Consider the following 27,970-nt stretch of genomic DNA (forward strand, 5'->3'; position numbering starts at 1 on the left):
AAGAAACATTAATAATGTTGGAAATTTTTAACTTTTTATTTCCATAGCCTTACAAACAGTATCTGAGACTTTTCCTGGACACAAGTAATAATATAATAGCAGGCATCCCTAGAGCACTTCCTATGTGCTGACCCTGTTAGATCCACCCAGACACTGGCACATTTCACCTATGAGGCTAGTTCTGTAACTACCCAATTCTTGGAAGACCATATGAGCAAATGAGTGGTGGAGCTGGAATTTGAGCCCAGGCAATCTATCTTCCAAACTGATGCTTTTAAATGCCATTTTTCCAGCTTCTCACTTCTTCAAATGCTTTACATGCACGAAAGAAATTGGTTCTATTATTTTCCCCACTTTACCAATGAGGTATCCAAGGCAAAGAGAGGTTTGGTAACTTGACCAGCCGTTTATCCCTGGTAGGAGCGGAAATGGCCCTCAAGCTCCCTGTGCTTGTGAGCTATATGGGTGGTGACCAAAAACTCAAAGGAGCTGCCCTGGAAGGACTAGGACTAGGAAGGAGTGAAGTCTTGGTTCCCTTCTGCCTTCTAGCTATAGCACAATCTTGCCTCCAGGAGAAATCTCCAAGGACGCATTTGAGCCCACAGACAGAATGGACTCACTATTGTTCTACTCTTCACCCAACCCAGTCCTACACAAGATAAATATGACTTCATTCCTGGCCTCCTAAAATACCATAAAGGTTTGCAAAGCACTGGGTTCTTAGTATGTTTATTTACTCTGATCTCATTAACTCTAGACAAGGATAAAGTGAGTCGGTGAAAACTGCTGAGACCTGGTTCCAGTATTCCAAAGCAAGCAGCATCCGTTGGTCTTCTGGGGCTTGTGAAATTAAACAAATGAATTCTACTGGTGGCTTTCCATATCAAGCTGAGTACAGAAATAACTGGCGCTCACACACACACAGGTGACTCTGGAATTTCTCTTCAAGACTAATTATTAACATCACTGATGTTTCCTAAGAACTTGAAGGCCTTGGCTTCGGACTGTGGGACTTCACCTGGAGGTTAACCATGAATGAGTTACCACACTCTGTTCCTGCACCCCACTGTTTTGAGGGGTTTTCTATTGTCAGCTTCACCTGATTATCACAACCGTGTCAGCAGGTGTCATTCAACAGTGTCCCAAATGCGGGCAGCAGCTCAGAAAGGTTAGGTGACTTCCACTGCCCCTCAGGGAGCAGCAGAAGGCAAAGGTGCCTCACAGGGAGATGGATGCCCGGCAGGGATGCCAACAGATGCTTCGTGACTCAACGTTCAGTGCTCTTCCGGCTCATCAGCAGCCCTGTCAAATCTACTCCATTTCATGCCCCACAGGAGGGTTGTCATTCAAAATAATCACCTTGGAGACTATATGCTTATTTGGGAAATGTCAGAATAGCTCACGGATTTATCTGTTGAGGAATTTTCTTCTGAGCCTGTTTACAGAACATCATTGCTTTACTTTATATGTATGCCAGATTTGGGGTCAATCTCTTTACAAGGCTATAAAACAAGGCACCTCTCCACAGGACAGACCCACGTGTCTGAGAATAAATTAGGACAAAGCCGGTTTTCACAAGCGTGAAATTAAGGTGATGATTATCAGGTACTCACCTTTTGACACTGGGCTTTAAGGATCTCATCCCTGGAGTTCTCTATATGCTGAATAGTACTGAGGTTAGGTTTTGCAGAAAAAGGAAGGGCTGATTCAACCGCAGAGATTTTAATATGTGGTTCCAGAAAGTCTGCATATTTCACTGTGAGGTTTGGACAAGAAGCCAAGCCACTGGCTAGACTATAATGGGCAACTTCTTATATAATTGTAAGATCATTTGTTTGATAAAATTAAGTGGGGGGAGGGAACTTTCCCTAATTTGCTTTCCAGTTACTGTGGAAATATGCATGATATTTCACAGTAAGGAAATGGCCTCAAACTCTGCTAAACTTTAAATTGATACTGCCTATTGTGATTTATGTTTAGAAAATAAGTTTCTTATCCTCAAGTGTATGAGAAAATCATACACTTTGGAGTTGGGTGAACCCAATATGCTTCTGCTGGCTTTGTTATTTAAAAATCTAAGAGTTGGGGCAGAATTATTTAAATATCGTGAATTTCAGCTCTTTATCTTAAAATACAGCAAAAACGCTGGACTCTTATAAGATTAAATAAGATGATGGAGAGCGCTGCATTTCGCAATGTCTGGCAGATAATGGGCACATCATAAACATGGTGCCACCTTCCAGTTCCTGTCTCCATCACACTTCTATAATCCAAACAGTTCCTTGCTGAATACGCTTATCTTGAGAGTTTCATTACCTTTTCCCCTTGGATGACATCTCTAGTAGTATCAGTAGTGTCTTAAGTATATCTTAAGAGTATTGTAGTGTCTTAAGAGTATCTTAACTGATACTCTCTAGTAGTATCAGTAGTGTCTTAAGGTCTACAGCATCTCATCTGCTATTCCTTCTTCCTCTCAGAAGTCAGCAATTTCCAAAATAAATTTGCTCTCAGGTTCAAAGATTTAGTCAAAATCTAGACAGCTCAGAGGTTTCAGCCTCAGGGCTCATTTGTCATCCTAGGCTTTGCAACAATTAATAAAATGGCTTGGTTTTATTCTGAACTAAAAGTTCAGACACCGGCAACACCTGGGAGCGGGAGTCTAGGTGGCAGTGGGCAGAGGTTAGACAGCATAAAGGAAGTCTAAGGAAACTCCAGGTGTCCTGAAAATCCAAAGACAAGACTTCCTTGCTGTGCCCAGCCCAGGAGCCTAAGCCAGGCAGTGATGAAGAATCGGGCCTAACCAGGGCAGAGCAGCAAGAGCACCAGCTCAGATGGCAACTGCAGTGTTTCCCCGCAACTCCCGGGGTCCAGCGGGTCCCCAAGAGGAAGAACACGCGTGTGCCGGGCAAAGGAAACAGAAGTTGTACATCGATTGTAGCAGACATTACTGGAAGAGAGAGCAACCATATGAAAGAAGTTTAGTGCCTCTTCACATTGCATTCAACATCCCTTTAAATATTTATAAAGCGCAGGCTATGTGCCTGATCTTGTTGGAAGTCACCGTGGCTCCAGAGGTCTATGGCCCATGATAATCTGCACAGTATCAGAGTGAATGGCCACCCGTGGGGCTGTCGAGAGTTTCACATGTCACACAGGAACATCACAGGGCGGGAAGATACCTTCCTGTGTCAGTTATTATCCTCCAAAGGAAAAGAACCAATAGGATGGATATCTATATCTAAATATCTGTCATTTGATAGATAAAGATAAAGACTGATTTTAAATTAGCTCACATGATTAGGGGGCGGGTAAGCAAAATTTTTGTAAAGCCAGCAGGCTGGAAACTCGAGCCTTGAGATGGAATTCTTCTTTGGGAAACCTCAGTCTTCTGTTCTTTTGACCTTCTGTTGACTGGATGAGGCCCAGCTGCATTATGGAAGATCATCTCCTTTACTAAAACGAAATAATTGTAAATGTTAATCACATCTTCAAAATATCTTCACAGCCACTTCTAGACCAGCGTTTGTCTAAACAATGGGGCACCAGAGGCTAGCCAAGTTGACATGGAAAACTAACCACTACACCTGCCAAACAGTGTCCTATTTCATGAAACTGAGCTTCTTTTGAGGAAAGATGTCTGCTGGTCAGCAAAAAGCCACAGCTTCATAAGCTGTAAAGAACCGAAACTACATGCATATAGTGTAAGAGCATCTGCAACTGCAGGTTCAGCCCCCTTAGTCACTTCAGACGGACTTTGGAGTCCAAGCTGTGAATAGATGAGCTCCGGGGGTCTCTCTCTTGGCTGTGTAGCTTAGGCACAGGAGGAAGCCCTCTCCTGCATTTACAGCCCATAAACCAGGTACAGTAGGTGTGTGGACACACTGCACTGTATCTAAATGCTCCTTTATTAATGAAGATGTTCTTTATTATTAATTCATCTTTTATGTATCATTTATGTATGACTCTGTTAAGGAGGTATAATGAGATCACAGTGGAGGAAAGCTTTTCATAACTAACCTGCCAGTGCCCAGCCCCCTCCAAAAAATCACTTTTCACACCCACCTATGTACCTATCTATGCCTTCAGTCTCTAGGCTGTATAGGAAGAGAGTGTTAAAGGATGGAATTTTTCTACCCATGAATGAGACACAAAACAATGTTGTTCAGCTTTCCAAGGAGAGAGAAAAGATGGTTACCATAAAGTAAAGACTAGAAACTTGACCACCTCCTCCAAAAAATTCCAGAATGGATTATTAAATAGACTGTTTGTGGACTTTTTAGAGTGAGAACTGACGGCTGGAAACAGTATCAGATAACTTCTACCAAGTCATCTCTAACAAAACACTTCTACTCCTTGGGCTGCACTGCTAATCTCGTGCAATGCAGTAACACTGCATCATAGGATATTAGATTTTTACAAGTTCTTTGAGAGCTCGATCATAATATCTTTTTGGACAATTTAGGGAGAGAGGCTGGATTTAAATATCAATTACATGGGCACATTGTTGGTAAGATAGGTCTATTCAAGATTGTTGATGAATGGAACAATGTCAAAGTGAAGAGAAAGGGGTAGGAACAAGGTTCTGTTTAAGCTCTTTTCTACTAAACTTTTATCAGCAAATTAAATGAATATACGACAATCATGTTAACAAAATTTATAGATGACACACATCTTGCTGGGCTCACTAATCCAACAAATATGGAATTAACATTCAAAATCATCCACACAGGCTTTAGTAACAAAAAGAAACAAAGAGAGAAAGTAACAGGGATAAATGTATATCATACAGTTGTTTAAGATGCAGCTTAGCAGAAGTTCATGTGAAAAATTATCTGGAACTTTGCAGCAGTTGCAAGTTCAAGAAGCAAATAAGATGGAATATCTGTAACACACACACACACACATACACACACACACACACATACACAGACACACCAAATACAATAGCTTTTAAAAGCTGGAAAGAACCCTAGAAATTATTCAAATCAAATCCCTCATTTTACAGAGAAAAGCTGAGCATGCAATCATAGAAACACAGTAACTGATAGTAAAACCAGTATTTATGTCTTATTGTAGACATCAAAACTTTGAGTTGTTTTTATTGTGGTCTTGATTTCCATTTCCCTAATGACTAGTGATGTTGAGCACCTTTCCATATATCTTTTCAATGGCCATCTGGATGTCTTCTTTGGAAAAATATCTATTCAATTCTTTTGCCTACTTTTTAGTAGGTTATTTGGTTTTTTGCCATTAGGGTATAGAAGTTTCTTATGTGTTTTGGATATTAACCCTTATAAGATATAAGATCTGCAAATATTTTTACCCATTCCATAGGTTGCCTTTTCATTTTGTTGATTGTTTCTTTTTCTGTGCAGAAGATTTTTTAGTTCAATATTGTCCCACTGGTCTATTTTTGCTTATATTATCTAAATAGCCATTGATGGATGAATAAAGAAAATGTGGTATATACATTAAATGAAATATTATTTAGCCTTAGAAAAAGAAGGAAATCATGCCATTGGGACATGGATGAACCTGGAGCACATTATGCCAAATGAAATAAGCTAGACACGAAAGGACAAATCCTACATGATATCACTTACCTGTCAAACTCCCAGAAACGGAGCAGAATAGTTGTTCCTAGGGGCTGGGAGTAGGAAGAAATAGAGAGAGGTTAGTCAAAGGGCACAAAGTTCAATTACATGAAATGAATAAATCCTAGAGATCTCCAGTACAGTACAGTGCCTATAGTTAACAATACCATATCATGTACTCAAAGTTTTGCTAAGAGTGTAGGTTTTATGTTCAGTGTTAACACAAATAATAACAACAAATAAAGAAAAAAGTTATTTCAATAGGCAACGGTTATTTCAAAGAGCCTAAGCAAGATTTTGAGGAATACAAAAACCATATAATGGCAAGAGATTTTTAGTTTAGCCTAGCATATAGTAGAATCGCCTAGAGGGGGTTCTATTTGAGGTAGCATGGCAGCTATATTCTTCCCAATACCAAATAGCAAAATTAAGATCTACAAGTATAAGTTAAAAAGGAAAATTCGGGTGTAGCTATGAAAACCTTTTGAACAACTGAAGCCACCCATTGATGGGAAATGCCACTTCAACAAGAATTGTATTCCTAGGCGCCTGGGTGGCTCAGTGGGTTAAAGCCTCTGCCTTCGGCTCGGGTCATGATCTCAGGGTCCTGGGATCGAGTCCCACATCAGGCTCTCTGCTCGGTGGGGAGCCTGCTTCCTCCTCTCTCTGTGCCTTGCCTCTCTGCCTACTTGTAATCTCTGTCAAATAAATAAATAAAATCTTTAAAAAAAAAAAAAAAAGAATTGTAGTCCCATTTCTGCGATAGATCTAAGCTCTAGGCCCACTGAAAACAATTGACATAAAAGGGATTCAGAATTTGGGTGAAGAAGGTACAGTAGATGATCTACTTCCTTTCTATTTCTTTTTTTTTTTTTTTAAGATACATTTTTTTGACACAGAGAGAGAGAGAGCACAAGTAGGCAGAGCGTCAGAGGGGAGAAGGAGAAGCAGGCTCCCCACTGAGCAGGGATCCTGATGCAGGGCTCGGATCCCAGGACCCTGAGATCACAACCTGAGCCGAAGACTGGCACTTAACCAACTGAACCACACAGGCCCCTCTTCCTTTCTATTTCTAAGATTCTATAATTTCAGACAACTGCCTCACCAACTTCTTATGCAAAAATAAAAAGGATTTTTTTTTTCTAATTTCCTCTCCCATTTTCAGGGATCAAAACTTGATTTAACACCTCTAATTTTAGAGAACTTACAATCATAATCAATAGCTAATATGCCTTATACATTCCCCATGTGCCAGGATACATGGCAAACAGTAGACCAATGATGCCTTAAATGTCCACATACCTAGTGATTACCAGATTTGGGGGGGAAAAAAAGTCAGGATTTTCTTCTTGTTGAATATATGACTAAATGTGAGGGCCATGCTCTCATTATGATCAAATATTTCCAAAGTGTTTTATAATCATTTTTATTCATTTACTTAAATAAATTCAATGATACAAATATAACAAGTGAACATTTACTAATAAATCTAGTTTTATAAGTACATTACAGTGAAATTAAAAGCCTATTAAAAACCCAGTGCCAATCCACATAATTTAAATCATTTTATTGCACAAATTGATTTTTTAATTATATTGGTTTCTCTCCTGTTCATTCCAATAAAATATTATTGAGCCCTTATGCTAGATAAAAACTGAAGCAAAAAAAAACCAAAACACTGAAGCAATCATTAAGTATTTAGCAAAATCCATAGAATTTTATAATGCAGAGTAAATTTTAATGTAAAATATGGACTTCAGTTTAGACTAATGTATCCATCGTCACATCAGTTCTAACAAATACATTACACCAATGGAAACACAGAAGAAACTTCAGAGGTGGGGAGTTTATGGGCTCTTTGTACTTTTTTTTCAATTTTTCTGTAAACCTAAAACTGCTCTAAGAAATGAAGTCTGGTAATTAAAAAAAAAAAAAGATTGAAGCAGTCAGGGGCACCTGAGTGGCTGGTTGGTTGAGTCTCCGCTTTCAGCTCAGGTCATGATCCTGGAGTCCCAGAGTCAAGCCCTACGGCAGGCTACCTACTCAGTGGGGAGTCTGCTTCTCCCTCAGACCCTCCCCCCTCATGCTGTCTCTCTCACACACTCTCTAATAAACAAAATCTTTAAAAAAATAAAATAAAAAATTGAAGCAAACTTTCATCAGCCCTTTGATTAATTAATGCCCCCAAAAGTGTCTATCACCCTGCATCTATCACTGTTTGCAAATATCTCAGCCATAGAAATATAGAGATACTAAAGATAGAAAGAAGCAGCTCTCAATTATAACTGTCCCAATGTGTGACATCATCACAATCTGGAAGCTTAGCTTTCCCCTACCCAATTTAACACAGGACCGGGTGTTTTTAATATATCCCAAGGAGAGTGGGAGGGTTGTTCCATGAATTTTATACATATTTGGACTATCCGATCCCTATTCCTGATAGAATCTCCATCATCCTTCCAATTCTTCTAGCCCTCTAATTAGACATTATATCAGCCCATCCCAACTGGCCCCAAGGACTCATGTTGTCTGCACAGTGAAAGTAGCTGTCACCAGGCCTGGAGTGCCTGTCATGTGCAAGGCCCTGAGCCGGGTTCGGGGGACACTGCCGTGTCTAAAGCAGGCGGCCTTCCTCTCCTCGGCAGAGAAGGAAAACATCACAGGAATTTTACAATAAATAAACTATGTTTATCACACTCACAGTGTTCACACAAAAAATACCGATTGAATGAATGAATTCAACTGATTAAAAACATGGATTCAGTTTCACTTTTCCCCTCCTACCTACTACCTAGAAAATGTTTACTAAGAAAAAAAATAGCATAGACAGAATAACATGTGCATATCCAAAGTGCTTAAACTGAATATGTTTAAAATATTGATATAATCACTTAGTTGATGTCCTAAGTTTCAAATAAGGCCTATTTTTTTTTTTAATTTAAGAGGAGTATTTTTCCCTGGTTAGCAGCTTCAAGTGACCAGATGACTATCCTGCGTGTTTTGTGGGAGCACCTCAGGAAGGCTGACTACATGTGTTAAGTATTTAAATGTTCTGACCAAACTTCTGATGTTCGGTTCAGAGGAGTAGCGAGGGAACTCTCTGTTCTGTCAGCAGGATAAGGCAGTAACTGTGCACCCTGTCCGAGAACATCAAAAGGCATGTGTGTGTTTGGTTTTCTGCCAGCTCTTTCCAGCTACTCAGGTGAGGCTCAGAGATGGACATACCCAGGGAAGGAGCGGCAGGTGTAGGCAAGGGAATGATTAAAACGACGGAATGCATCCAAGTGGTGCAAGGAGGGAAATGAGGGCATGAGTGGGGCCTTATCAAAATAGCACTTGAAGACATAGGATTATGCTTCACTATTCTTTTCTCCTAAAGGAGGAGTTCAGGGAGCCAATAGAGCACATAACAGGGTTTCTAACCAAGAGGGAATAATAGAAAGATCATTTCCCACCTCTCGCCTTTGCTGTCTCTCAGTGTGTCTCTCGCCTCCTTTATTAACATGACATGCCTGGAGCCTGCTGCTTCGGGGCTACTGGAAGAACAGAGCCTTTTCGGCTTCCCCTGGATTAATCAATATTCTTTTCACTTCAATTCTCTTTCGACCTTCAAAAGTAACCTTTATGGGTGACTTGTACTCATGCTGGTGTGAAAGGGACTGGATGGCTGGATTTGATCATCACGTCATTTCTATTTCTGTCTGGCTGAACACTAAAATCCTAACTCCAAAGTCAGAACAAAAAGCAGGTCCTTATTCCTCTAACCAAAATAGTTCCTTAACAGGGAAACGAGACTCAAGAAATACGAGTAAGACAAAAACCAGTGTTGATTATATTTCCAATGACCCAATTACAATGAGAAGGAGTTGTATCACCGCCCCTGACAGTGACCTGTGCTGGTAACCTGGAGGAAGGCAGGCACCTGTTCCAGGTGTCCCGCCCAACACTTCCACAGCAATCTCTTTGGCCCAAACTCAGTCATGGGGCCACATCCTCTCTGTGGGACCACCAGGTGGGGGGGGGGGGCGGTGCAGCACAGCCACCAGCAGGTTCCAGAACACATCGTCCAGACAGTGGAAAGTTTCTGTCCCCTTAGTCTCAAGGCATGTGAAAGTCCCCAAAGGATCCTTCCATTCATACCATCCTGCTCAAAGGAGAGTATCCCGGGAGCTGTCACTGTGCTAACTCTCTGCTTACGAATCTCTCTTTCTCTTTCTTGACAGCTCCACTTCACCCTCAACTTCAAGCCTTCACAGCACAGAGGCCATTCCATTTTATTTTTGTATCTGAAATACATGAGCTTGCTCAGTAGAAGTTTGGCCAGTGCATGAATGAGTCAGTGCATGAACAGCTAAACTGGACAGGGGAATCTGAGGGAAGATGTGAAGAAGACATATGTTCCAAGGATCTAATTTGCCCAATTGGCTTATTTTGGTTTTTTTTGGAAAAAATCACAATTTATTTAGTTTTTCATTTTTTCCCACCTCAAATTGTTTTATCCCGTGGGAAGAGAATTTTTTAAGATTTTAATATTTAGAATTGCTAAATTTTCAATCCGATGCCCTGATAAAATCTTTTCTCTGAAGGCCCAGTGAACATAAATATGAAAGTGATTAATGAATTTAGAATTTAGAACCAAAAATGTTTACGATGTGCTTATCCACAAGCACTGGGTGGGAGAAATCCTTCCAGAAAAGCTGAACAAACAGGGATTCCTATCAGCTACTTATCATCTAGCTCAAGATATTTAGCATGAGACTATAAACAGATCCCATACATTTTCCTCCTGTGCAGATATAGATCAATAATAATGCCTTTGGGTGATTTGTAATATATAATAACTTAAAGTTCTATTTTTTTACTGTCTCACATGTAAAATGGTATAGATACTATAATATGCCACCTTTTCAGCGAGAAATCATGGGCATGTCAACTGTCTTTTTCATGACATTATAACCCTATAGCTTCCTTTCATTAATATGAATTAATAGCAAGTAGAGGTATTGATTGTCTTCAGTTTTCTGAAACATGCTGTGGGATGATACTGCAGAAAGCAGGTCTAAGCTTCACTTTCCACAAATGTTGAATGCTTGGCCAACCACTTTCAAAATACTGTATTGTTACAATGATGAGTAAATAGGCAAGGCAAAGTTTTGGTTGTGTTTAAATAGGCCGTCAGGAAATAAAGAAGTCCGTTGGTTTTGCATCGGTCTTGCTTTTGAGACTGGAGATACGTATGTGATGGAGGAAGAGTAGCACCTAGTGGTAAAACGTATCAGCTGCACCCACCAAGTAGCCGATAGAAGTGTTTCAGAAAGTAGCTCAGCCACATTTTGAAAAATGAAATTTGTGTTTCAGGCATTTTTAAATGCTGGCATCTTCGATTCCTCAGATGGGCGTTTATCATGTCAATTACAGAATCTGAGTCAACTCTATATGCTTGAATATTTCCAGATAAAATGTAGAGACAATCAATATAGCCAAAAATTTAGAAAAAGACCCTAGGAGTGCCTGTTTGGCTCGGTTAGTTAGGAGTCAGACTCTTGAACTTGGCTCAAGTCTTAAGCTCAGAATTGTGAGTTCAGGTCCCACACCGGGCATGGAGCTTACTTTAAAAAAAACAAACAAACCCTAAACTTCCCAAACTTTTTACAGGTACCTAAAGTATATATGGTAAAAAGGTACAGGTTAAAATAATACACTTCTTAGATGACCTCAGATTTTATTTAACAATTATCTTGTTTTGAAACAAATATTGCTTTCTTAAGCAATGAGTTAGTATTTCACTGAAATTATTCAAAGAACTTATAGTACATTTCTTCTATTTTAAGATTTATTTCTTTATTTGAGAGAGAAAGAGGGCAGGAAGAGGGGCAGGGGGAGAAAATCAAGCAGACTCCCCACTGAACTCGATCCCAGGTCCCTGAGATCCCTGAGATCATGACCTGAGCCAAAATCGAGCCAGACATTTAACCGACTGAGCCATCCAGGCACTCCAGAAGTACATTTAAATAGCTATGCTGAACTTCTCTTTTCTTTCAGTGATGGATAAGCACAACACAGTATTTTACACCCTTTGGACATAAAATAAATTAATAATTGAGGATTAAAAACTTATATAGTAGAAACTAATTTTAATTATATAGCTTAGAGTTTGGATGCCATTGACAGAGGTTAGGAGAAATCATTGGTAAAAGTATGAATAATCATTTGTGTATACCGTTATTCCTATACTAAATATAAATCCAACTCAAATTTTATTCCCCTAGTGGGGTATAATCATAAGAGTACGTCATTTGTCCATGAGACCCTGACAGGAAAAGACAGAACGGTGAAATTCGAATTGCACTAAACATTTTGTTTTGATTCCCCAGGCTCTTTTTCTAGTAGCAGACACCACACACACACACACACACTCAGGCTAATCATCATATCCTGCCCATTGGTCTTTGCGATTATTCCAAGGTTGTCCATTCAAAGTGCAGCTTCCAGCAGAGACACCTTCAACCAGAGCTGGAAGGGAAGCCCCTTCTCTCCCCTTAGGTGGGCAACTGTAAGGGGTAATGGTCCAGCCACGAGCAGCTTCTCGCAGCAGAAAATGAAGGCAAATAACAAGACATATAGCCCTTAACACAGGAGTCTCTCATTCTCTGGCTCCTGTTTTAAGTTCCTGTTTCTCCTCCCAGTTTCTCTTCCCATATATCTCTTTGAGACAAAATCTACTTCAAGACAGGTGTCCACAACCTGAAGAGAACTGACTTGTACGCGTTTCTAAAATAAGACGTAGCTCTGCTCATACCACCGCCCTGGTCAGAAAATCTCCACTGCTCTCCACTGCTTGAAAAATAATCTCCAAGTGCTTGTGACTTTGTGATTCAACTCTAATCTACCCTTCCAGCCTCATCTCATTCAATCTAGTGAAACCGCTCCTTATTTCTTCAAAACACCTATGATTTATTCTCATTCACTCTGCCCCATGAAAATTATTTTCTACCTCCAGACACCCCCGTTTCCATCTTCTGAAATTGTATCCACTTTTAAGATCGACCACCAATGACTCCTATTCTAGAAACCCTTCCTCATTACCCCACGAATCAGCTAAGGTGAGGGTCAGCTGCCTATAAATGAAAATGTAAAATTATAATCGTTTAAAGAAGTGAGAAATTTAATTCTTGCTCACATAAAAGGAGCCTGGAGGTAGGGATTCCTGGGCGGTTACAGCGGCAACACAGACACCAATATATTAGTGTCTGTGCTACACTAACAAATTAGCACTAACTTAACAGCTCCAAACAATGCACTTTTATTATCTCCCAGTGTCTGTGAGTGAGGAGTCAGGCCTCTCTTAAGGCTTAAACCAAGGTGTTGGCTGGGCAGTAATGTCATCAGGAGCCTAGCGGGGGGTGGGGGAGGGGGGGTGCGGAATTCACTTCCCAGCTCCCTCAGAACTGAATTTTTGGCAGAATCCATTTCTTCGTAGCTGTAACATTCGTCAAGCACTAATTTTTCAAGGACAGCAACAGAGAGAAAAGAGTCTCTGCTGCTTGGAGTCTCTGAATTCAGCGAAGGCATAGGCCCTCTCCCCTGATTAGGGCAAACCTACCCAAAATAATCTCCCTTCTGATGAACTCAAAGTCAACTGATCAGGGACCTTAATTACATCTACAAAATTCTTTAGCCCTTGCCCTATAAGGAAGTGTTGTTGTGGGAGTGATATCCCACCTCCTTTGCCTGTCCTATTGATTAGAAGAAGCAAGTCACGGGTTTCATCCTACCCCAGTGAGAGGGGATTCTAGAAGGGCATGACTCATGGGGGGCTACTCAGTATTGTCCACACAAGCAGGGACCCGGGTCCTCAATTTTTCTGCTCTACCCTATCACTAGCCTCCATCCTCAAGTTCCCCTCATGATGGAAGAAGGTGCTAGAGCTCTACCCATGGTGTCCTCCTAAAACACTGCAGAGATGAGGAAAGAAATAGAGCAAGAAAGAGTATTCCTCCCACCTGAGTCAGTCGCCTGTAAGCAGAAGTCCCACATGTTCACTTAAACCTCTTCAGGCTCAGCTGCTGAAAGAAGTGCATTATCTGTAAAGGAGTTATTAAGAAGCAATAAAGCATTAAAGTCAGCCTGCTTTTTGTTGTCACCATCCACCAGCAATTCTAAACAATCCAGTGATAGAATACTCCTTCCCAAAAAACACTTTACTGGTGGTCTAAATTGTAAACAACTGGTGTGACTACAGTTGAGTTTTAATAATATACTATATAGGGATGCCTGGGTGGCTCAGTCAGTTAAATGTCTGCCTTCAGCTCAGGTCACGATCTCAGGATCCTGGATCAAGCCCCACCTTCAGGTGGTCCCTGCTCAGCATGGAGTCTGCTTCTGCCCCCTCCCCCATCGTGCTCACGCACTCTCTAATAAATAAAATCTTTTAAAAATAATAATATATGTGCAAGTTTCAAATCAACATATTTTATTACTTATCCTCTAATAACACAGTATTCTATTTGGAAATTAATTCAAAGAACTCCCCGTTTTCCTCCCCTCACATGAGAACTTGTCTATCTCAAGAGTATATTCATATGCTTTAGAAAATCTTCCAACTCCTGGAGTGTCTGGGTGGCTCAGTCGGTTGAACATCTGTCTTTGGCTCAGGTCATGGTCCCAGGGTCCTGGGATAGAGTCCTGAGTCAGGCTCCCCACTCAGTGGGAGGCCTGCATCCACCTGTGCTCTCTGTCACTCTGTCTCTCTCAAATAAATAATAAAATCTTTAAAAAAAAAAAAAAATCTTCTAACTCCCCTCAAGACACAGTTTGTGCCCCAGTTCCAGTGGAAGGACACATCCCTGCATTGAAACAGCAGATTCCAAGTAAACAATGATAGCATAGGAGAGAAACAGAAATGGAATTACTTCAATTCTTTCATTCTGAGTTGTTACTTTGTATTTAAATTTAAGACAGTGGAAGAGAGTGTGTGCAAACTGTGAGGTGTATTGTTTTGTATGGGGATTGCAAATTTTAATTTATGTATGAAATATTTCACTTCATGGAAATGATTTGAAATTTAAAAAAAAAACAATTTTTTTTCAAGTAATCTCTGCGCCCAGGGTGGGGCTCGAACTTACAGGCTCAAGATAAAGAGTGGCACACTTCACCCACTGATACAGCCATGTGCCCCTTTCTTTTTTTTTTTAATTGTTAGTTATTTCTAAACTAGAGAACAATTTCAGAAAATGAAACATCACATCAGTGGTCAATTTAATAGGTGCCTATCTTTGCAGATGTTTTGGTTTTATTAAATTTTAACTTTTATTAACTTTATTAGTTACTATAGTGTCATCCATGACTATGACAAACAATTATGCAATGTAATAGGTTATTTTCTTTCTATTTTATTACTACTGACATAATTATGGAGCTCAATGACCTTGACCTATCTTTCAGGAAATAAATAGGCATAATAAGTAACTACAGAACTAAGGTAGCATGCTTTGCTGAACCCAGTTTTGAGATGGGGAGCTCTCAACTTCCTGTAATTCTAACATTTGGTTTCCTCAAATGCCTCCTCCATTAATCTGGGGAGGGAGCTGGAGCAGAAATTGTTCCTGCCCTCTAGACTGTAGCTGGCCCCAGGGGGTGCAACCCTTTGTTCAGACTTTCACAATAAAGAAAGATCCAGGGGCACTGGCCATGACAAGGACAGAGTCAATATGTGGACATTCTCAAATGCAATACTTGGTTATTTCATTGTGCAAGAAAACAAGGATTTTGCATTTCAAAACTAAGTCATTTCTATATTTTAAATTTGTATTAATAGAAATTGAATTCTATTTGTTTAAGTAACTTTTAATAAATGTTATTCTTAGTAATATTGTTATTTACTAAATAATAATGATGTCATGTGTTAAATAATACTTATTTAATAATATAATATAAATAATATACACTGAGTAAATGTTATTAAATGATAATACATTCAATTTTAAAGTAAGCATCAAATCTCCAATGTGCTAAATACAAATAGTTAAGTCAAATGCAAATGGAAAAAGAATAAAGCAGGGTACATTCTGGAGTTAACACAGTGAGAATATGTACCCCATAACAGGATAAGATACGCATGTTCACTCCAAACCTCCTAAACTTTCCCCACGGCAGTGGGTCAGGGCGGGGGAGAAGGTATTAGAAGGTATTAGAGAATCTGCCTGGAAACCTCACAAGAACACCTCCTCCCCTTTGCAGGGTTCTGATTCTTTTTGTCACTGACCCACCTCCAAGTCTTCTAGGCCAAGAGATACATAGCCCATGCTGAGCCCACAGAGAAGAAGCAAGCCAACCAAAGCCCAGGTGAAGAGGTGTGGTGCTTCGCCTCAGAGGCTCCCTGTTCCTTCTAGGATTTCTCAAAACGGTTCTCTCTGGCTCAGAAGAGACTCCTGGCTTCCAGACACCTTCTGACAGCTAACACGGTGGCAGAGGCTCCCAAGACTGCAATTCGAGACGCTCTGACCTTTTAAACAAACTGAACCCGAGATCGTCTTAACACGAGAGAGTAAAACAATGCTTTAATGGTGGCGTTTGTGTTATTGAATGTATTACACCAATTTTTTCTATTACTTAGTGGAGAGAGTCATGTCAACAAGGGGCCTGTGTCAAGCAATGACGCGAGCAGTTACGGTACCGCAGCTAGGAGACATGGCGGGACCAATGTTAGCTGACACCCCAGAACTAATATCAAGGTCTGCGGGGAACCAAAACCTATTAAATCCCTTTAAAAAGGAACAGACGTTGGCAGCAAACTGTCAGACTCTTCAGACCTGACCCCTCTGCGCCAGACCACTTAAAAAAGGCAAGTGATGCCGAGGGCTCTGCGGGATGGATCTCTGAACGGAACCGAGAGCCTTCCCTGCTTGAACATCAGAAGGTGGCCGTCTCTCCGACCTGTGCCCCATTCGCTCTTCTCCAGCTTCTGTAATCTCAAGTGTTCCTTATACTGACTTCCTCTATGGCCATAAAATATAGCCACCATCCCCTTTAATAAAAAATACCTTCAGGGCGCCTGGGTGGCTCAGTGGGTTAAGGCCTCTGCCTTCAACTTGGGTCATGATCTCAGGGTCCTGGGATCAAGCCCCATGTCGGGCTCTCTGCTCAGCAGGGAGCCTGCTTCTCCCTCTTTCTCTGCCTGCCTCTCTGCCTACTTGTGATCTCTGTCTGTCATTTAAACAAATAAAATCTTTAAAAAAAAAAAAAAAAAACCTTCAAATGCCCCTGCATCCCCCTTTTTTTTTCTGTTTCACAAAGAAGCCCCTCCAAAAAATCCTATGCAGACGGTCATGTCCACCATGACACCCCTGCTGTCTACCACTGCCAGCTGGCTCCTGCCCCATCACTGCCCTGAAAATGTTTTGATAAAGATTCCTGAAGGCCTCCTGTTGGCCAATGTAATTTCTTTTTTTTTTTAACATTTTTTCAGTGATCCAAAATTCATTGTTTGTGCACCACACCCAGTGCTCCATGCAATACGTGCCCTCCTTACCCACCACCAGGCTCACCCAACCCCTCATCCCCTTTCCCTCCAAAACCCTCAATTTGTTTCTGAGAGTCCACAGTCTCTCATGGTTTGTCTCCCCACTCCTATTCCCCCCTCTGCCACTCACTTCTCCTTTCCATCTTTTATTCAGATTCTCTCTGTCAAGTGACCCTGTTGATCACTCTGTGTCTTTAAAACTTTTTTCCCTTTTGGAGCGCCTGGGTGGCTCAGTGTGTTAAGCCGCTGCCTTTGGCTCAGGTCATGATCTCAGGGTCCTGGGATCGAGCCCCGCATCGGGCTCTCTGCTCAGCAGGGAGCCTGCTTCCTCCTCTCTCTCTGCCTGCCTCTCTGCCTACTTGTGATCTCTCTCTGTCAAATAAATAAATAAATAAAATCTTTAAAAAAAAAAAAAAAAACTTTTTTCCCTTTTGGGTTTCAAGAAAACACACCTAATTCTGCTGCCTTGCTCAAAGACTTTTTTGTTGTTTAAAGGTTGGTGTTCCCTAGGGATCTGCACTCAGGCTAGTCATTCCCAAGGCTCCACTTGTGGCCTCCAGACCAGGACCATCCTCATCCCCACGGCCCTGTGTTAGAAATGCAGATTATGTTGCCAGAATTCAGGATACCCAGTTCAACTGTAATTTCAGATAAGCAGTGAATAAATTTTATAATAAAAAATATGTAGGATGGGGGCTCCTGGATGGCTCAGTGGGTTGGGCCTCTGCCTTCGGCTCAGGTCATGGTCTCAGGGTCCTGGGATGGAGCCCCGCATTGGGCTCTCTGATCGGCAGGGAGCCTGTGTCCCCCTCTTTCTCTGCCTGCCTCTCTGCCTCCTTGTGATCTCTCTGTCAAATAAATAAATAAAATATTTTTTTAATGTGTCATGTACTTTGGGGACATACTTATCCTTAAAAAAAATTGTTTATCTGCAGTTCAAACTTAATTAGGCATCTTGCATTTTTTTTAATTTGCTAAATCTTACAATCCTAAATGCACATTTATAGTCCCTGTCACAGTCCTACTGCAATTCTGGAGATGGGACCCATAATATTTTAATAAGCTCTCCAGGTGATTCTAAGTTCCCTAAAGTTTAAGGAGCACTGCTCTATCTCATACCGGTGAGTGACCTCATCTGCTTGACATGAAAACACTTCCCCCAAGTGTGGGATGCTCTCGAACTTCTAACTGATGTGGGTTTTCCTGAATTTGATTTAATCATGGGACCCACTTCTGCGTGGAAAAGCAGGAGGAATCCAAGGATCCAAGATCAAGAGTTTGGCTTTAGAGCAATTAAAACCTGTCTCAGTGTGAGACAGAAAGATTTGGGAGTGGACCCAACAAGGGACAAGATAATCTGTTTTTTTTCCTGCAATTCCCTCTAGAGAATTTAAAAAAAAAAAAAAAAAAAAGCCCCTGGAAGCACATTTGCTGTACCCAGTCCCACATCCTTATCTCTGTAAGGGAAGGTGATGGATGGGTGGAGACCCTCCCATACGCGTGGGGCTCTGAGCATAGAGGAGCGAGTGCCTCCCTCTGGAGTTTCTCTGAGCCACTGTGACTTTTGAGTCTGTGGAAAGGCTTGGATGGTGAATTAAGTTGCACAATTGCACAGTTATTCCATCTGGAATAGTCTTAAGGACTTAACTCTGAAATTGTGGAGGAAGAGATAGCCTTTAATGGAAATAGCGCTGTTAAACACCTGCAGATCCCAAGATCCAGTCATTGAAAGCCCTGCTCTCGTTCCCCACACTAGCTCACTGAGCACCTGCTCAGCGCTGCGGACCATACCAGATACTGTACAGACTGGAATGGTTCGAACCGTGGCAATCACTGATACAACAAGAAATACTGGAAGAGCTGGGTTCCAATGAACTTCACCGATAATTGTGGTAAAATTCTTGATATGTCGCTATTATAAGGAAGTAAAAATCCCAACGGTGAATGGAGGTTATTAGAAGGAGCAGCAGCAATTAAGTCTCAGATACTTACATAACTTTAGGATGAAAATATCAAGAAGGATAAAGGGAAAATCATGGAAGCCAGTAAGAGACATTCCATAAAATAATAAAAGACAGGACCTTTTCATAAAGGCAAGGTCTTTCTTGATGGCAAGAAAATATCACAAGTTAGAGTAATGCTCATTATTTATTGAATGGGTTCAGTATGTCACATGCGGAGATCTTCTAATTCTATGAGAGATTTCAATTTAAAACTACCTTTGTGAGGACTAGATAATGACCAGCCTACTAGCTTCTTCCCACGCAAGGGCCTGGGAAACCGATTTGGCACAGTAGGTGGCACTGTCTCCCCTGGGTTTCCCCTGGGTTCTGCAACCGAGCAGAACCTTCCTGAGGGAGGCGCTGTTGACACCGCCCACTGCCCCCTGGTCTCGCTGCATCTTCCTCCCGGTCACCCCAATGTGTACCACCCTGTCTAGCTGCCTGCCTCTCTCTGAGGTTGCCCTCCTCCAGCAATGCCCTTGCCCCTCTGCTACTACCGGGAAAATTTCTACTCATCCTTTTCTCATCAGGCCTTAATGAAATGTCCCCTCCCTGTGACACCTACTTGATGCCTCCAAAATGTGTAACCGCCACTTGAGTGATAACCTCAGCTCTCCGTCAATGCCCGCTGTTGAACAGCAGTAACGCTTTATAGTCACTCGTGCATTCCTTCATCAAATATTTATTGATCACCTGCTATGGATCAGACCCTGTGTCCGGCCCTGAAAACAGAAAGATGCCTGGTGCGTGGGGTCTGCTCTCACGCAGGTGGCGAGCTCCAGGGGGAGACAGGGACCTGATTCCAGGATGGTGCACTAAGGATGGGCGACGATGTGCCAGGGTGAGCCATAAACGACTGATTTAGCAGAGGAGGTGGTGATGCCTAACAAGGGTGTTTCGGGGGTTGGGATCCTGGGATGGCAAGGCAAGGAGCAGTCAACATTGCTAAGGAAGGGAAGGCACTCTGGGCAGTGGGGAGAGTGGAAAGGCCCGTCAGTTATCAGTGCTAGAGCTGGGGAAAACCTACAAGCAGCTGGGTGTTTGGGGGAACTCAGAGAGACTGACAAGAGATAAGTTAGAGACAGGAGTAGAAATCAGAATTCCCCTCCTTTTAGGAGGCTTAGCTCTTATTCAGGCAGCATATTAGAATCACCCAGGTAGCAGCATAAAACTATAGGGGGCAGTCAGTTGAGTGGTGGATTCTTGACTGTGGCTGAGGTCACGATCTTGGGGTTGTTAGATAGAGCCCGCCATGAGGCTCATGCTGAGCCTGGAATCTGCTTAGGATTCTCTGTCTCCCTCTCCCTCTGCCCCTCCCCCCACCACAGTCCCCCTCTCTCTCCCAAAAAAATGTATTTATTTATATATATATATATTATTTAATATATATATGTATATATTTTTATATATATATATATATGTGTGTGTGTGTGTGTGTGTGTGTATAGCACACCTCAGATTTGCTGATTTCACAGATCCAGGCAAGGGCCAGATATCTTCCATTTAACAACCACTCAGGTGACTCTGATGCATTTGCCCAAGAACTGCATTTTTTCTTTTTTAAGATTTTATTTATTTGACAGAGAGATAGAGATTACAAGTAAGCAGACAGACGGAGAGGGAAAGAAAAGAGCCCGATGTGGGGCTCGATCCCAGGACCCCAAGACCATGACCCGAGCCAAAGGCAGAGGCCCAACCCACTAAGCCATCCAGGCGCCCAAGAACTGCATTTTTAAGAAACCTCTAAAAAGGGGTGCTCAGTGGGTTAAGCCACTGCCTTCGGCTCGGGTCGTGATCTCGGGGTCCTGGGATCAAGTCCCGCATCGGGCTCTCTGCTCAGCTGGGAGCCTGCTTCCCTTCCTCTCTCTCTGCCTGCCTCTCTGCCTACCTGTGATCTCTCTCTCTGTCAAATAAATAAATAAAATCTTTTAAAAAAAAGAAAAAAAAAAAGAAACCTCTAAAAATGACGGGAAGCCCTTGAGGGACTTCATAAACACATAACAAAGACTTGAGCTGTAGAGAAAACAGTCTTGTGGTCTAAAAGAGGATGCAATTAAGAGGATGAGGGTGGAAGCAGACAGTACTCGTAGGTGGCCTTTTCTGGCCAAAGTTAAGAAATGCTGAGGGCTCCAAGCAGAGCAATAGTTTAGAGTATAATGAAATTCCCCCAACACCACCCAGGTGTCTCATTTAATGCTCTTTTTGAGGAAAATACTGATCCTTCCCACAGAACTCTGTGTGACTCACATATGGCAGAAGACAGAAATCTGGCTCTTGAATTTCAACAACATGTTGGCAATGCTGTCTCCTTCCATCCAGCCTCTCTTAAGAGATGGATTCTTCCACCAACAACATAGAACATTGTAAGGGCCTATTTAGCCAGAGCAATTCCATCCGGTTAAACAGTGATTTTGTTGTTTAGGCAATAAAACTTAAACTGACCCTGCCCCCACCCCCAGGGGAACTTACTTAAAAGCAAGTCCCGGAAACCAGTAGAATATGGTCGACCAGTCCCTGATAACAGAGCCCAAATGCAAGGGCAGGTCAGGTCAGGTGGAGGTAACAGAGCCCGAATGTAGGGATGAGTCAGGCCAGGTGGAGACATCCAATCAGAAAAGCCTGAATACTGTCCCCTAGCTACCAAGGAGTGTGGGCCCCGCCTTTTGGGCGCCAATTCTGACCAAGGTGATAGGCTAGTTCAAATAGCTACTATGGGGTGAATTGTAATTCAGTTGGCCACCCATGTGTGACCTAGCATGACTGTGCAGCTTTCTCTGTGTGTTGCAATCTCATTGGCCACCTGTGTGTGGCCAGGCTCAACCAAAGGGCATTTGCTCTATAAAAGTTAGTCTGTGAGGCTGGGAGGAGTCACCCTCTCTGTAAGAGGCGGCCCCAAACGGTCGGTTTGATTCTTGCTCGATGCTTGGCACAAAATAAAGCTTTGCTTGACTTTTGCTTTGTATCAGTCTCGTTCCTTTGATTACGGACCCATCAAACATAATTTAAGGTCCAGCTTGGAAAACCCAACCACAAACCCGTTTAAAACCAGCCCTTTCCAAAGGATCCCATGAGGCCTCTGATACTGAGAGCACCAAGGGTCTCTCTCTTGCCCACTTCTTGGAGCTCTCCCCAGCTGCCAGGAGGCTAGACCACACCAAGTAACCAAGCAGGCTCCTATTACCGAAGCTCCCTGCACAGATGGCTTCCCTTACTAAGGTGTTTTCTTCTCTTCAATTTTTATGGATGGTATTTACACAGAACATCCACTTAAAACCATGTCCCTGTGACTTTTGCAAAATTAGAGTTACTGCCCATCAAGTTGTACAAGATCCCTCATGGAAGAGCCGGATGATAAACTGCTTCTTCATTCAGGGCAAGAAAAATGTTAGTTCCTCACAAAGCCAGCCCTGCATCTTGCTGTCAAGCAGTAAGAATACTATTATTCAACTATTTCCCCTATTTGCCTCAGCTCCAGAAAAGTAGAAATTATTGTGCCTTCCTGCATTAACTGATTTGTCTCAAGGGCCCTGGAACATTGATTCCTCTGCCATATTAATTAATGTATCTCTGGTCTAAACTGTGCACTGTGTTTGATTCTGTAAATTGCCTCCGGCTTTTCTAGAAATAGGTGCGCTACCAATTTAAGGAAATGCATTTTTATTTTACCAAAAATTGGTTTCCTTCAAAACTTTTATCTGTTTTCTTTATTTTTTAAAAGATTTTATTTATTTATTTGAGAGAGAGAGAGAAGCAGGATCCTGTCGAGCAGAGAGCCATAGACCCAGGACCCCGAGCTCATAACCTGAGCCCAAGGTGCCTCACAGGTTTTTTTGTGTGTGAATTTTTCTATTTAGTTAATCTCCGTACCCTGTATCAGAACCCAAATTCCATGAGAAGAAAGACTCCATTTAGCCTACTCACTGTGTAGCCTCAATACCTAGCATTACTCTGAGGGTCTGTGGTACCTATACAGGTCCAGACAGCCCAACTGTGCTTCACCAACAAACAGCCTGAAAACCCCCAGGAGTTAAAAGAATAAAGGGTTTTTTTTTTTTTACCCTTCCTCACTCTACACATCATAGAAATCAGCTGTGGGTGCTCCCTGCCTCTTAACCACTGGAAGAGTACCATGAAACAGAGAAAAGAGAGAGGAGAAGCCACAAATCACTTGTGAGCACTTCCCTTTCAAGAGCCAAGCCCCAGTCACAGGACCAGGAAGTGGAAGTGTCCCCCTCCCAGGAAGGGTTCCTGCACTAAGGGAATTTAGTGATTGGTAAACCCATCTGTAACACTATTGTAGGAATTAAGTCATCTAGGCTTACAAATTACATTTTCTTCGGTTAGCTAGGTGCTCTTGTGGAGGCCACAAAAAACCAGGCTTTACCCACCTGGAGTCTAGCCCTGACATAAGTACAAGCATCTTGACAAAGCAAAAGCTGGCACCTTGCACTCCCTCTCCACCTGCTCCCGCTTCCCTCCGTAATCTGTGTGATATTCCTCAGGCACAACTGGCTGCCCTAAAAGAAAAACAAATAGTTAACTTGCAGAGATCACAATCCTGCAAGACAGAAGTCTCCCTTGGTTTACAAATGTCCTAGAGATTTACAACAAAGAAGCTATCTTATCAACAGCCCAACTTCCAGAGACAAAAATCTCAGTTCCTCAAGCCCTAATGTCACCCTTCCCTCCATAAAACTGAAGGAGGCTGAGGTGGAAGAAATGGAAATAAAGTTAAACCTAAATCTCACTAACAAGGACACTTGATAGGAGGCATGTGACATTCCACCAGGAAACTCCCCATTGTCTTTATATTAGTGCCTCCTTAGAGGGAAAAACGGCCTTGGCTTGATAATAACCAGGCCTCCAATATCCTGACGGTCTTCTTTACCCTGATAGCCCTTCTGAACATCCCCTTTGTCCTCACCTACTGCCGAGTCCATCCTACTCTACCTTTAAAAACTCTGACTATAATCTGGTTCGGGGTCCAAGTCTCTACTCTGCTGTGTCGGGCATACTTGGGCCCAAGCTTCAGCTTGTCAAATAAACCCTCGTGTGATTACATCGGTGTTGGCTCCTTGGTGGTCTCTGGGACGCGAAAACTTGGGCATAACACTCTTTAATCATTCTTTCCCATGTATCTTTAGTGTTCAGTACATTCGAAACTTACTTTTTTTTTTTTTTTAGATTTTATTTATTTGACGGAGATCACAAGTAGGCAGAGACGAAACTTACTTGTTTTTTAACAGCCTGATTGTCAAAGTATCTCACTCTACTTTGACTTGGTTATATTTAGGTCAAATATATTTCACCACACATAATATCTCCCTCCTACAAATAGCTCAGGAAGTCTAGAGAGCTGCATACTAACTTTTCCTGAGACCAATATAGTACCAGAGGCCTTTATGCTACTGGATTTTTTTCCCTTTAGTGCCACAGGTTCTTGGTCAGCCACTTTGAGAAAAGAAGAGGGAGACCAGAGGAAGAATGGTGGGCAACAAAGCCAAGTTGATTGAGTGATAGTTACTGAACAATAAACCCAAGAGGGTTGCCTTTGGGCGTTTAGATAAAGGGGTTTTAACAGGCCCCTTGGAGGGCTGTTTTAATCTGATTAACCCTCAGTGTGCCTGCAATCAGGTTTTTGTCATCTACCTATCACTTTGCAGGGGCCGGGGGAGAGGGGGTTGTCCTTCCAAGGTGGTGTAAAATCCTTTGAAGAATGGTTTCCTCTTAGGGCAGCTCCCCATGTCCCTGCCTGCAGGCCTTTTTTCCAACTACCCTTCATTATTAGTTGACTTTTACAGAGCTGGTGGCAGTTTCCCCGTTCTATAATAGGATAGCCCAGATAACCTGAAACCCTTTCACTTCAAAACACCTGAAAACTCTGGACAAAATATAACAACATCCTCTTAAAGCATGCCTGAGCTTAGAAGAAAATAAGGGAACTCCAAGGGCCAAAAAAACGAGAATGAAAGTGAAAACTACAATAGGAAGCCAGGGAGCCAAGAGTTCCCTGACTCAATCATGTGGTTTTGGTGGGGCTTTCCAGTCTGATGCTAGCCTCACGACCTCAGGGTTGAGAAAGCGAGCACGTGTGTGCACTCACATGGGCACAACGTGGGGGTGTAGCGCAGAGGGAGAGAGAGAGAGAGAATCTTAAATAAGTTCCATACCAGGCATAGAGCCTGTCGTGACACAGGGCTCCACCTCAGGACCCTGAGATCATGACCTGAGCGAAATCAAGAGTCAAACGCTTAAATGACTGACCCAGGCACCTCTCAGAATTGAGATTTTAAAGTCTTCATGGAAGCAGGAGACCTCAGTCAAGTTGAGAAGTTACAACTGAGACTCCATATAAAGCTTGACTCTCCAAAAGACCTCGGCCTAAGTAAAAATTACACCTAGAATTGCCATATTTAGCAAATAATAACATTAGTATTGTAAGGGCCTATTTAGCTAGAGGGATTCCATCTTGGGTTAAACAGTGATTTTGTTGTTTATGCAGTAAAACTTAAACTGACCCTGCCCCGCCTCAGGGAACTTACTTAAAAGCAAGTTTGGGAAACCAGTCCCAGGTAACAAAGACCAAATACAAGGGCAGGTCAGGCCAGGTGGATATATCCAATCAGTGGGGCACGCATACTGTCTCCCTAGCTACCAAGGAGTATGGGCCCTGCCTTTCGGGCACCTTTTGGGTGCCAATTCTGACCAAGATGATAGGCTAGTTCAAATATCTACTAGGGCAAATTGTAGGCCACCCATGTGTGACCTAGCTTGACTGTGTAGTTTTCTCTGTGTTACAATCTCATTGGCCACCTGTGTGTGGCCAGGCCCAACCACATGGCCTTTGCCCTTAAAGGCTAGTCTGTAAGGCAGAGAGAGGTCACCGCCTCTTTGCAAGAGCCGGTCAGTTTGATTCTCGATGCTTGGCATGAAATAAAGTTTGCTTGACCTTAGCTTTGTATCAGTCTCATTCCTTTGACCATGGACCCAACAGTATTAGAGGATTTTTTTCCTCCATCGGTGGCTACGGTTCTTGGTCACATCACTTCGAAGAATGAAGAGGTAGACCACACAGTGTTGTGGGTAGCAGAGCAAGGGTCAAAGTGACAGTACGAAGCTCCCAAGGAGGGAAGGCACCCAAATAGATTGCTACCAGTTTCTAAGTCTGAGTTTTAAGGGACTTGTTGGCACACTGTTTCAATCTGATTAACCTTCCCTCTGCCTGTCATCCAATCAGATTTCGTCTCCTGTCATCCAATCAGATTCCGTCACCTATCTATCCTATGGGAAAGGGTGGAGGGCTCCTTCCAGGGTGGTGTAAAATCCTTTTGAAAGTGGTCTACTCCTTGGAGGAGGGGGGTAGCCTTGTCCCCACTTGCCTGCCTTCCAATTATCCTTCAACAGCACTCTAGTTAAATCAGTAATGCAATGAACAGCAAATAGATGTTTAATATAGGTATGTCCAGTATAGTATTTGGCCATACTAACCCTAGAAAATTATTTGTTGCCTATCTGAAATTCAGATTTAACCGGGAGCTGTGTATTTCAGCTGGCAGCCCTAGATACATCAGAAAAACCACCCACCAGTATAGAGACTCAACAAGAATGCCTGCCTATCTCCATGTAGGCTCAGAGTAGGGACAGGAAAGTACCTCTCCACAAGAATGAACAAGCATAGGTCTCCCCTTCCATGATCTTATGATTTGACTTTATACTACCTGCATGATCCCCATCTACCAAGACAGAAATAAGCATGAGAACTGCTCCCTGCCCTCCCAACCCCAAGATCATGAAATGCTGGGACTCCCAGCAGAAGTAAAACCGACCTTGAGTAAGGAAGGTCTGTGCCCTCAACTCAGGCTCCTATGGAGATCCACAGACAAAACTCTGATGTGGAGAACAAAGGCAGAGGCAACGTAGAAAAAATTAAATGTCCTTATAACCTGCAGCCCATTGACAAACACTTGAGGCAGGCAGAGTGTAACATTCCTCCAGGGAACCCAAACTTGTCGCACAGTTAGTGCTTTGTTAGAGGGAAAACAACCTTAGCTTGACAATAGCTAGGTCTTCAGGGTCCCAGGAGTCTTCTTTAGCATATCAAAGTCCTTTTGGAAACTTCCCAGTGTCTTTACCTCCCCCAGCTCCTACTTATATAATCAGCCACTCCTCACAAGCCCAGGGAGTTCTTTCTGCCCTTGGGTCCTGTCCCAGAGTTTTAATCACCTTTTTGGACCAAAGACATCTCAAGAATTCTTTCTTGCCCACTGGCTGGCTCCAAACCCCACCACTTCAAACCACATAAACTTCACTAAAGATGCATTCACAAGCCAAAATTAAAAACATAGGGGGGTTGCTTGTGTACAGCAAGAAGGCTGGCCTTTTCACTTACCAGTTAAAAAAGTCAAAAGAGGGGCGCAGGGGTGGCTCAGTCTGTTAAGCATCTGCCTTCCACTCAGGGTCCTGGGATGAGTCCCGCATCAGGCTCTCTGCTTCTCCCTCCGGGAACGTGCTTCTCCCTCACCCTCTGTCTGCTGCTCCCCCTGCCTGTGCTCTGTCAAATAATAAGTAAATAAAATCTTTACAAAAAAAAATTAAAAGTCAAAGTGCACAAAGCCTTTGAAATACATCCAGGACCATTCAAAGCTGATTACTTCACCATGTTTCTTTAAGTGGGGCAAATCACAGTATCTGGTTTCCAGAAGTAAGACTGATTCTCCTCAGGCCCACTATATCCCACAAATCCATCAACATGGCCGAAAGAAAAAAAAAACAAAGAACAAAAAACAATTCTAGGGGCATCTGGGTGGCTCAGTAGGTTAAGTGTCTGTCCTAGGCTCAGGTCATGATCCTGG

General features: G+C 42.4%; 1 long non-coding RNA gene across 1 annotated transcript; it reads right to left on the reverse strand.

Annotated features, from left to right (window-relative positions):
• Positions 1-12: 12 nt before the first annotated feature.
• On the reverse strand, positions 13-27,591 carry LOC122907157. Its single transcript, XR_006384692.1, has 4 exons — positions 27,508-27,591; positions 13,598-13,678; positions 5,604-5,647; positions 13-3,453 (listed from the first exon to the last, which is right to left on the reverse strand). It is a non-coding gene; the product is annotated as an uncharacterized LOC122907157 (long non-coding RNA).
• Positions 27,592-27,970: the final 379 nt, after the last annotated feature.

Source organism: Neovison vison, chromosome 5 (genome assembly GCF_020171115.1).
Source record: "Neovison vison isolate M4711 chromosome 5, ASM_NN_V1, whole genome shotgun sequence".
Lineage (NCBI taxonomy): Eukaryota > Metazoa > Chordata > Mammalia > Carnivora > Mustelidae > Neogale > Neogale vison.